The sequence below is a fragment of the Podarcis vaucheri genome (genome assembly GCF_965113315.1).
Source record: "Podarcis vaucheri genome assembly, chromosome: 4".
NCBI lineage: Eukaryota > Metazoa > Chordata > Lepidosauria > Squamata > Lacertidae > Podarcis > Podarcis vaucheri.
The window spans coordinates 111,334,239-111,343,972 of NC_138762.1; the positions used below are offsets into that span (position 1 = coordinate 111,334,239).

A 9,734-nucleotide genomic window follows, 5' to 3' on the forward strand; every position below is an offset into this window, starting at 1 on the left:
TGGGAACTTTTAAATTGTTTTTTAGGCTGGGCTGCCAGATCACATAGCTGCACTGAATGGGCTTAGGCTACAGCCGAAGCCCCCCACTCTCTGGTCCTCAGACCCTCCAAGTGTCCCTATTTTCCAGGGACTTCCCTGATTTAGAGAAGCTGTCCCGATTTCTGATTTGATCTTGGAATCTCCCACTTTTCCTTAGGATGTCCTTATTTTCATTGAAGAAATGTTGGAGGGTATGGAGTTATTCAACCCCTGAGCCACCTGAAGGCAATCCTGTATAGGGAAGTTTTTTAACGCTTAATGTTCTATTACATTTTTATATATGTTGGAAGCTGCCTAGAGTGGCTGGGGCAACCCAATCAGATGGGTTGGGTATAAAAAGTAAAATTATCATTATAGAATGTAATGTCCCATTTTCATTGGAGAAATGTTGGAGGGCAAGGGTCTTTTGGGAGACTTGTACCAGCTTTGACTCAGCTATCTGAGTAAGTTATGGTGGAATATTTTCAGCTGAGCCGAGGTTGAATTCTTCAGGTTTCCACTTGGCCTGGTTGAGCCAGGAGTCAGTCGGCAGAAGTGAAGATCCTCTACATACTAAGCTTCTTATCCTGGGATTGGGGCAACAGTTTGTCTTTTATGTTGTTTTTGTTGTACCATACTAACTTGGTAAACCCCCTCAGGAATTATTTTCTAAGCTGCTTTGCGTGTGTATGTGTCATGGCATTATGTTTACGAACTTCCAATAATATCCATATACCACTGCCCCCTCTAAAATAATTTGCTAATGAATAATAAGTGTCAAATTGCAAATAAGAATCAACTAATCTCATCAAAATTCTGAATTTCCACAGTGAAATTCAAATGCACTGCATTTCTCGAGCCTTAAGGTGAGCTTATAATATACTGAGTAAATAAATAGGGGAAAACATATTTGCTAAGGGAAAAATTAACTTGCAGGCTTCGCAAAAAATATATGCAAAGGATAATAGGCTTAATGAGATGTCCCACACAGCCTGAAGTCTTTGTACTTAGAACTCATCCAAGCTCTGGAAGTATGTATTCCAAAAGAGCAGAGACAAATTGGAAAGTATTAATGTTTTTCTCCTTTTTCCCTTGCCAGAAGTTCTCCTAGTGACATTAAAAACAACAGGCCACAGTAAATACGGCAGCAATTGTAATTAAATAGTGATTGATTGACCAATGAATTAATTTAAAATATTAGAAAAAACATAGAAAGCTGATGTAATCATCCTGATTTGACCAGATCATCTATGCAGTCCTACTAACTGGTACCAGCTTTCTTTACCTCATTCCAATCTTCATACAGTTTTGAATTATGGTGCTGGAGGAGACTCTTGAGAGTCCCATGGACTGCAAGAAGATCAAACCTCTCCATTCTGAAGGAAATCAGCCCTGAGTGCTCACTGGAAGGACAGATCCTGAAGCTGAGGCTCCAATACTTTGGCCACCTCATGAGAAGAGAAGACTCCCTGGAAAAGACCCTGATGTTGGGAATGATGGAGGGCACAAGGAGAAGGGGACGACAGAGGACGAGATGGTTGGTTGGTGTTCTTGAAGCTACTAACATGAGTTTGATCAAACTGCGGGAGGCAGTGGAGGACAGAAGTGCCTGGCATGCTCTGGTCCAGGGGGTCACGAAGAGTCAGACATGACTAAACGACTAAACAACAACAACAACAACAATCTTCATACACCCAGTTCTTTTTTATCCACACTTCCCTTCACCCCCCCCCCATTTTGATTTATTCTTGCTGCTGTTTGTTTTTTGAGTCTGTCGAACTGGAGCTATCGCCTGGCATCCGTGCTGCCTGGGAAATATAGTTCAATAGGCCTGGAGAGAACCCGGTTTGCGAAGATTAGTTTAACTGTTGGTTGTTCTCTTACTAGTCACAGTCAATATGATGATTCCCATTTTCCTTAAAACAGTTCCAGGTCTTATGAGTTTGTTTTATTTTGTACTTGTCAGTTTTATTTAGTCTCTCTTCATTGACTTCTTATTTATCAGCCATAGTCCCTATTATCTTTTCCTAGTATCATTATGTGTGGCTGCCCCTACCCAAATTTACTGCCTTTTGCTGCAGCCCAAACTGCTCCAAATGACTCACAGTAGTCACAGTGAGTCACAGTAACTCTCCCTAGAAACCAAGGACTTTGATTCTGTATCCAGGAATTGTCATGAGAGTCACAATGCTGTAATCTGACATCATTTATGGCCGAAGGAGCTAATACAACAGCAGTTTAAAAATGAATTTGTAAACAGTCCTGGCCAATGTTGGTACCCAGCACTGCTTTAAGGGTCAGAGGTGAAAGGCATCTCTGAAAGGAGCACCCTGACATGTGGGTGTCGAGAAAGAATTCTCCCTACCCTAACAAACTGGTTGCTGTGAAGTGAAGTCAAGCCACGCTGCCTGATTCCCGCCCCCTCCCCCCAAGTCTTGCCTACCCCTTTGCCTGTGCTGCCTCCTCATTCTGCTTTTACACAAGTGGTATGATGTACAAGTAAAATATTATTGCTTTTATAAAATATTATTTTACCAAAAATAATGCTTTTAAAACAGCTTACAAGTAAAATAAAACTATACAGTAATATATTTTATAATGTAAGCTATAATAATGTAAACATGTAATGATTTTGATATACAAGTGTAATAATAATTGGATAGCCACACACACAACTGTATATCTTTTTACTGGATCCACAATATACTGTGTTCTTCCCCAAATGAAACAAACTTCAAGCTAATATAATTTGCCTTCTTTTGTTTATTTCTCTGGCATCAAACAGGATCTCAATGCTTACAGTTATATAGTTGCACAGTTTGCTGTTGCTGTTGTTGTTTAGTCATTTATTTGTGTCTGACCCCTTGTGACCCCCTGGACGCCAGTCACTCCTGTCTTCCACTGCCTCCCGCAGTTTGGTCAAACTCATGTTAGTAGTTTCATAGTTGCACAGACAACTTGTCAAAGACTAAAATTGCATGAAGTTAGCAATACCTGTTCTACCATATACTTGCCATAAGCAGAGCTGATTTCATTCCACTTCTGTTTGGTTTCTGCCAAACACATGATTTGCCTCACTGTCCATTATGGGTGGAATTTCACATTTTTGTCATCACTGTAACTGGGTTTAACTAATGGATTGCATTCTATTCCTTCTACATCACTGCATTTGAAGTGTTTTCTGTGTCTGTGTGTGTTTGCAAACTGACTTTTCAAAGTAAGTGAAGTAGCTAATGGCCCATCAATTACCTTCTCCCCACAGATCTTTTTCAGTGGAAGAAGGAAGGATGACAGGGAACCTGGACACCAAGAGAGGCATGGGACAAAGGTGGACCTTTGAAAAGATCGGACCTAAGCACACAATATGAGAAGGAGCAGGATTGGGCCTCAATGACAGATGCACCTCATCACCCCAGGGGTATAAAGAAAGGCCTTGCATATCTCCTGGGGGTGTGGCGGTACCGCAGCTGATGCTCAGAATGGAAGAAGGAGAAATGAGCAAACCTCTCACAGTTGTTTTTAATATATACATTTAATATATACAGTGCCTAAAAATGTCTTCTCAGAAGTGCAACCAAATTCAATGGGACTTACTCCCAGATATGTAAATATAGGGTGGAAGTATTAAATAGGATGGCACCATTAAACCTTTAACAGTTTTATTAATATTTAAGAGTTTAATGTTATTTATTATAATAAAGCCTTAAGATTATTCATTCTTTTAACTGCCATAGACACATAGTGTCCAAAGTTCTTCTAACCACATGAGCCCTGTGACATAAGGAAATAACTGCAAATATTTCTTTCATTCCTTGAAACAAATGTGCAGCTAACACTGTGCTCAGAAACTTTCTCCATCTATAAAGAAGTATTGGATATTAATTATTCCAAACAAAGGAGGCATTACAATGACTTAGTTGCACAGTGACAGTCCTAAATGTGCCTACTGAGAAGTAAGACGCATTGCATTTATTTGAAAGTAGGTCTTGGTGTTTAATGTCAGGAGTAAGCCAGCAGTAAATCACACTATGCAAGTTGGAGTTAACTCTTTACTACCAAAAGCAGGATCTGCACAGGAGTGTCCGGCCTCATGAGCACATGAAGTAGCTGCTGAGACTGAAGGTCCCCACCTCCCCACAGCTGCCCAAGTCTCCTCCTCTCCAGGGTTAACATTATTATGTAATATTTGCAACTTTCGGGGGGGGGGGAATCTGGTGGAAACAAATGCCATTTACATTCAAATTATGTAAATCTGGCCCTGCCAACGAGTGAATGCACACACCGTGGCATGGATGCTTTAGACGAGATCCCTGCATTGCAGGGGGCTGGACTAGATGACCCCCAGGGCCCCTCCCAACTCTACAATTCTATGAAATGCCACACCCATTTCCATACCCATTAGAATTCTCCAACATCCCTAGTTCAGACATTATTATGTAGACAGCAGGAAGACGCAATTCTCAAAGTCATACTGAAACCCCAATATAATAGTGATACATGTCACTGTATGATACAGAATAATTTGGAGAGGGGAGAATTGGAAAACTTTCAGCCCCTGGCATTAACAATTTAGCTAAGTTGCTTTTTCCAGCTTGGTTAATTGTATTCACTATATTAAAGTACAGCAGCTGCAATTAATTAACACTTTAATTATAAATTCAGAGATATCATCTAGTTCCTTCTATGTGGTACAAATCAGTGTACACAACCATAACCAATAGCAACAGAATAAATCACTTATCTTTGTTCTCCTATGTACTTCTCATAGGTTGCATATAATTATCTACCTGGGGGAAAGGTAAATGCTAAGGCTGTACACGGCCTCCCACCGTCCCGTGGCCCCAATTCCTCTGAGGTTCCTGAGGTTCTCTTCAGAGACATAGAGAGCACACTTCCTTCAAATGTGGAGTTAGAGGCAAAGGCTAATGCAGATGCCAGTCCATCCATTAGCGAAAGTGTCTGGATCACTAATATGACATTATGTGTGGACCAGGGGGTGCAAGGGGTGGGGGGCACCGGGGCGCCAAATTCTGGGGGGCACCAAATGTATACCTATTGTATACCAGTCCATCTCGATCTGCGGCAGTGAAAAGCAATGTAGTGAAAGTCCCTGCCCCCCTCCTCCATCTCTCTGTGTAGTGGTTAAGAGCAGTGGACTTGTAATCTGGTGAATCGGATTTGCTTCCCCGCTCCTCCACATGCAGCTGCTGGGTGACCTTGGGTTAGTCACACTATCTTCCTGGCAGCAGACAACAGAACTGTGAGACAGGTGTAAAATACTCAAGCAAGAGTTTTATTTACAGTGGTGCCTCGCAAGACAAAATTAATTCGTTCCGCGAGTTTTTTCGTCTAGCGAATTTTTCGTCTTGCGAAGCACGTTGTCGGAAAAGTTTTGGAAAAGCTTCAAAAATCACCAAAAACCTCAAAAAAGGCTACCACACCGCGTTCTATGAGTTGCTCCTCGAAGTTAGTCGCAACTGTATTAACGGTGTTAAGAAAAAGGAAACAAACTTGCAAAAAACGCAAGACGTTTTCGTCTTGCAAAGCAAGCCCATAGGGAAATTTGTCTTGCGAAGCAGCTCAAAAACCGCAAAACCCTTTCGTCTAGCGAGTTTTTCGTCTTGCAAGGCATTCGTCTTGCGGGGCACCACTGTACAACCTTACAACCTTACAAAGACAAAACATGTGGGTGTTCTCTTTTGCAGGCAAATTCAAACTGCAACTTCTCATCCTTTTGTATTCATCACCAGCTGTACCTTATCAGCCTAGAAAACCACACCCAGAACTCACAGAAACAGTTCTTAAAGTTACAATCATCTTTTCTGTTTCTTTGAGAATGACTCCTAACACACACTTCTCTGAACTCTCTCAGCTTCACTCACGGGAAAGTAGATTGTTAGCTGCTTTAAGACTCCTTAGTGTCAAATATTTCCCAATAAGTCAGGATACAAAAGCATTTTTCCCCGCTGCATCATTGTTACAGGTGAGTGATTCCCCCCCCTAAAAAGGTCAACAACTTTAGCTCCCCCCCCTCCCCCAAAAAGTTCAATAAAAGTTAATTTGGGGGTGCTGGCTGGATCTTTGCACCCTGGTGCTGAAGATGTTATAGAGACTGAATGATGTAGACACAGTTGTGTGTTCAGACCCAGAGACCTCCCCCCTAAATAAATTCAGACATGACTCAAATTTTAGTTTTGTTTTTTGGCAGAATTTAGGCCACAACTGTATTGATTACAGAGAGTGAGTGGTTGCATAGGCTCTGGTTCAACTAGCTCCCCGCACCCTTGCAGGCATTGCTGACCCAGGGCACCAGCACAGGTCAGCCAAGGGTGAACACCTGAATAAGCGGAAAGCCGGGAATGGGCTAACTCCGCCACCCAAATGTTCCCCTGGACTCAGGCACGGGCACAACCCCTTCTCAGGAGTTGACCAAACCAGCTGAGTCCCTGTATTCCTTTAACAGAATACCCTTCATATAGGGATGGCGAGAGCGTTCTCCCATCCCTATCACCTGAACCAGTGCCTATCCGCAACCTTACAAGTTGTGATGATTTGCTACACGGCAGGTGAAACCCAAATGGCAACAGTCAATCAGCCAAGTGGGGAAATTCCAGCCATGCCCCTGTCCCAACGACAGTCGACACATGATGGCATAGTAAGGTCAATTGCAAAATGCCCTAAAAGTAGGGAGAGGTGGGCAGGTATTCTGAATGCACGAGCCAAAAGAGGAAGCTCTGCACCCCATTGGCCAGATTGAACCCAACATTGAGGGAACCTACCAATCGGGTGTTGTGGTTAACCAATCAACCCACCCACAACACAGGGAGTCAGTCTCCAGGTCTCACTGCAACACGTGCCCTCTTTTAGGGAGGACACAATTAATTAAAGAATGTGGCCTGCAGTTCGTCAACTTTGCACTTATTAATCATACCACCCAGCAATGAAGTGTTGCATTATAGTGTAACATGTAATATGTGACATGTGTAAGGTGGGGGTGGGGAGAGAGGCTTGGCCATACACAATATACACCGTCTGGGAAAATGGGTTACTATGGAACTCCAGATGAAAGATCTGCACATCTGTCTATTAGAACAAGAATTCTCAAAATACTATTTAAATACTATTTAAAATAGTAATGCAATAATATTCAATTGGCTTTTTCTGTCAAAATGCAAAGTGAAGTGTCTGCTTTTATATTCTGAGAACTGCATCACCATATTGCAAAATCGGGTGGGCAGCTAAATTCTTATTTCCACATTAGTCCAAGAGGTATAGACTTTGTCCACATCCTGAGGCAAGGCCCTTCCAAGGTGAGGCATCCCTGCCACGGGTGCCATCTGCCCCAAATATAACCTCTGCCTTCCACCAAGCTCTTAGGAGATATTCTGAGGTGTTTTGCTTTTTTAGCCCACTGCAATCTAAGCAAGAGAGCCCATCTCCAAAATGATGTGATTGGAGAGTGGGGGGAAACAGAAAGTGGTGGCGGTTTTAGTTTCACAATGAAAATTAGCAGGATGACTGAAACGTCTATTTCCCAAATACTGCTTCAGATTTGGGGTCCCAGGCAAGCCCCCCCTCAAAGCAATCCCAAGCGAATGGGCCCCCAAATAGAGCCCTAACAGGGCTGAAGCAGGTCCTGAGGTGAATCCGGGCAGGGGGGCCTCACAGCCATAGTACAGACCAGGACATTTTGTTTCAGAATTCATGAAGATCAAAATCCTCAAAATTCCTCCTCCAGATACGTTTGGATGACATTGATTATCTGGGTCCATTTCAGATGGGTTTTCATCCTGGTTCTGGCACTAAAATGGCGGTGGTTGTTTAGATTTTTATTCACCCGAGACCTGTTAGTTCCTAAGCTTTTATTAATCAAGCGTTTATAGTTTGGTGCTGCTCCTATTTCATTATTATATGATTGATTGTTGTTTCACTATCTAAAATTTATCTTAGTTGCTCTGAGTCACTTTGCCTGAGGAGTGGATATTAAATTCCCCAAACAAATGACTGAATATAATAACCTATGTGCCTGGAAGCAAAGCAAACATTCCTGGTAACATCTGCGGCTTTTTTAGAAAAAAAGTATGGTCACAGTCAATGAAATGTAATACAATTCTGAATAATTCTGATTGTGAGACAGAATATTCCACAGAACCTCTTGAGTGATTGATGGGGAAGTAAGATATTTTCATTTCAAAGACTGCTAGTCAGAACTTTTTTCAAAAAAAAATTTTTTTAAGAATAATTGTGCACACAGAAAACTAGCAAGTCAGGGAGAAGGGACCAATTTTCCCTTTGCCCTGGCATGTGTAAGAAGGTAAGAAGGGTGGGAGGGAAGGAGGGAGGGAGGGATTGTGTGTTTGTGTGTGTGTGTGTATATATATGTGTGTCTGTGTCTGTGTGTGGGAGAGAGAGAGAGAGAGAGAATTAATTCAATAATATGATTCCCCATCTGCAGTCTGAAACTATTGATTCTAGGCACAGGTTTACCACTGCAAGTAAGGCTTTAGTCAACACCTGCAAGAATATGTTTAAGGCATTTCTTCATAAATACAGTGCAGTTCCAGCATATTGCTGCATCTTTGCTATAGACAGCCCTGCAGCACAGCATAAATCAATATTTAGAGTCCTCTGAAATATATGCATTTTGATGGATTTTTAAAAGTCAAGAACTTTAATGAGGCATTCAGGAAGTACAAAAGCTAGTAGGAAACCACATTCCATTCACAAATTAGTCCAGGAGCTGCAAATAAGAGAAATTCATATTGGAATTCAGAAAAGCTGAGTTTCTTAAGCATACTTAGTTACAAAAGGACTGTAAGCCACATTTTTAATGGCAAAATGGGTTTCCCTTATGCAGGTTGTACTGATTATGTTGGTAACTTTGTGGCATTACAGCTACATATTTTTTTGTTAAGGGTTGTGGAATAATTCAGCAAAATGATCATAGGCAATCATGTAATTTATGTTCCACCAAATACAAAAATCTAATAAATGGAAAAGTATCCACATAAATTTTAAATAGGAATATAATTGCACCACATGTTAACCAGATATTGCTCAGTTGGTAAAACTGCTCTTGAAAGGTTTTCGTAAAAAATAAATAAAGAGGTTTTGTTTATCTGCTTTTTTACAGTGACATGGAACTTCAAACAAATATTGAATCAATGCAATCTTTGCATGCATCTCTATTGATCACATTAATACTGTGTCATGGACAGGATCTAATAACAGAAAAGTGTTTGGGAGTGAACGGCAATATATGGATTTCTCATTTAGATTATTCTCAATAGGACAAAGACAAAGCAATTCAGTTTCTGATTCCAGCTGAATTAGAAAACAGCTATTACTTTCAAGATGCTTTGTAGCTGCACATTTGAAAAGCCGTAACAGTAAGACAGGTCTATACTCTTACTTTCTAAATAGATTTGTAATAATGAAGCCTTTGAAGTTGCTGGCTGAGTTGCTCCAATAGGATGAAGTTTTCATGTATTTTCAATTAGCAGAGGGAAGACAGTTAAGTTATTTAAAGAATTTGTATGTTGCCTTTTAGGGGAACCTCAGGCCTAGGGGCTGAATGTTATCCAACTTCCTCCAAGATTGTCCATGAGGATGCACGGCCCTAGCATTGAAAATAGTTCTCCATCTCAGGTTTAGGGCATAGCTCTCACAAACTGAGAGGATATTTATTAAGAACGAGGGATCAAAGTATAAGAACA

The 9,734-nt window shown here is 41.2% G+C and overlaps 1 long non-coding RNA gene across 1 annotated transcript; it reads left to right on the top strand.

Annotated features, from left to right (window-relative positions):
• Positions 1 to 5,856: 5,856 nt before the first annotated feature.
• On the top strand, positions 5,857 to 9,456 carry LOC309531708. The gene is made up of 2 exons (XR_014219379.1): positions 5,857 to 6,001; positions 9,152 to 9,456. It is a non-coding gene; the product is annotated as an uncharacterized lncRNA (long non-coding RNA).
• Positions 9,457 to 9,734: the final 278 nt, after the last annotated feature.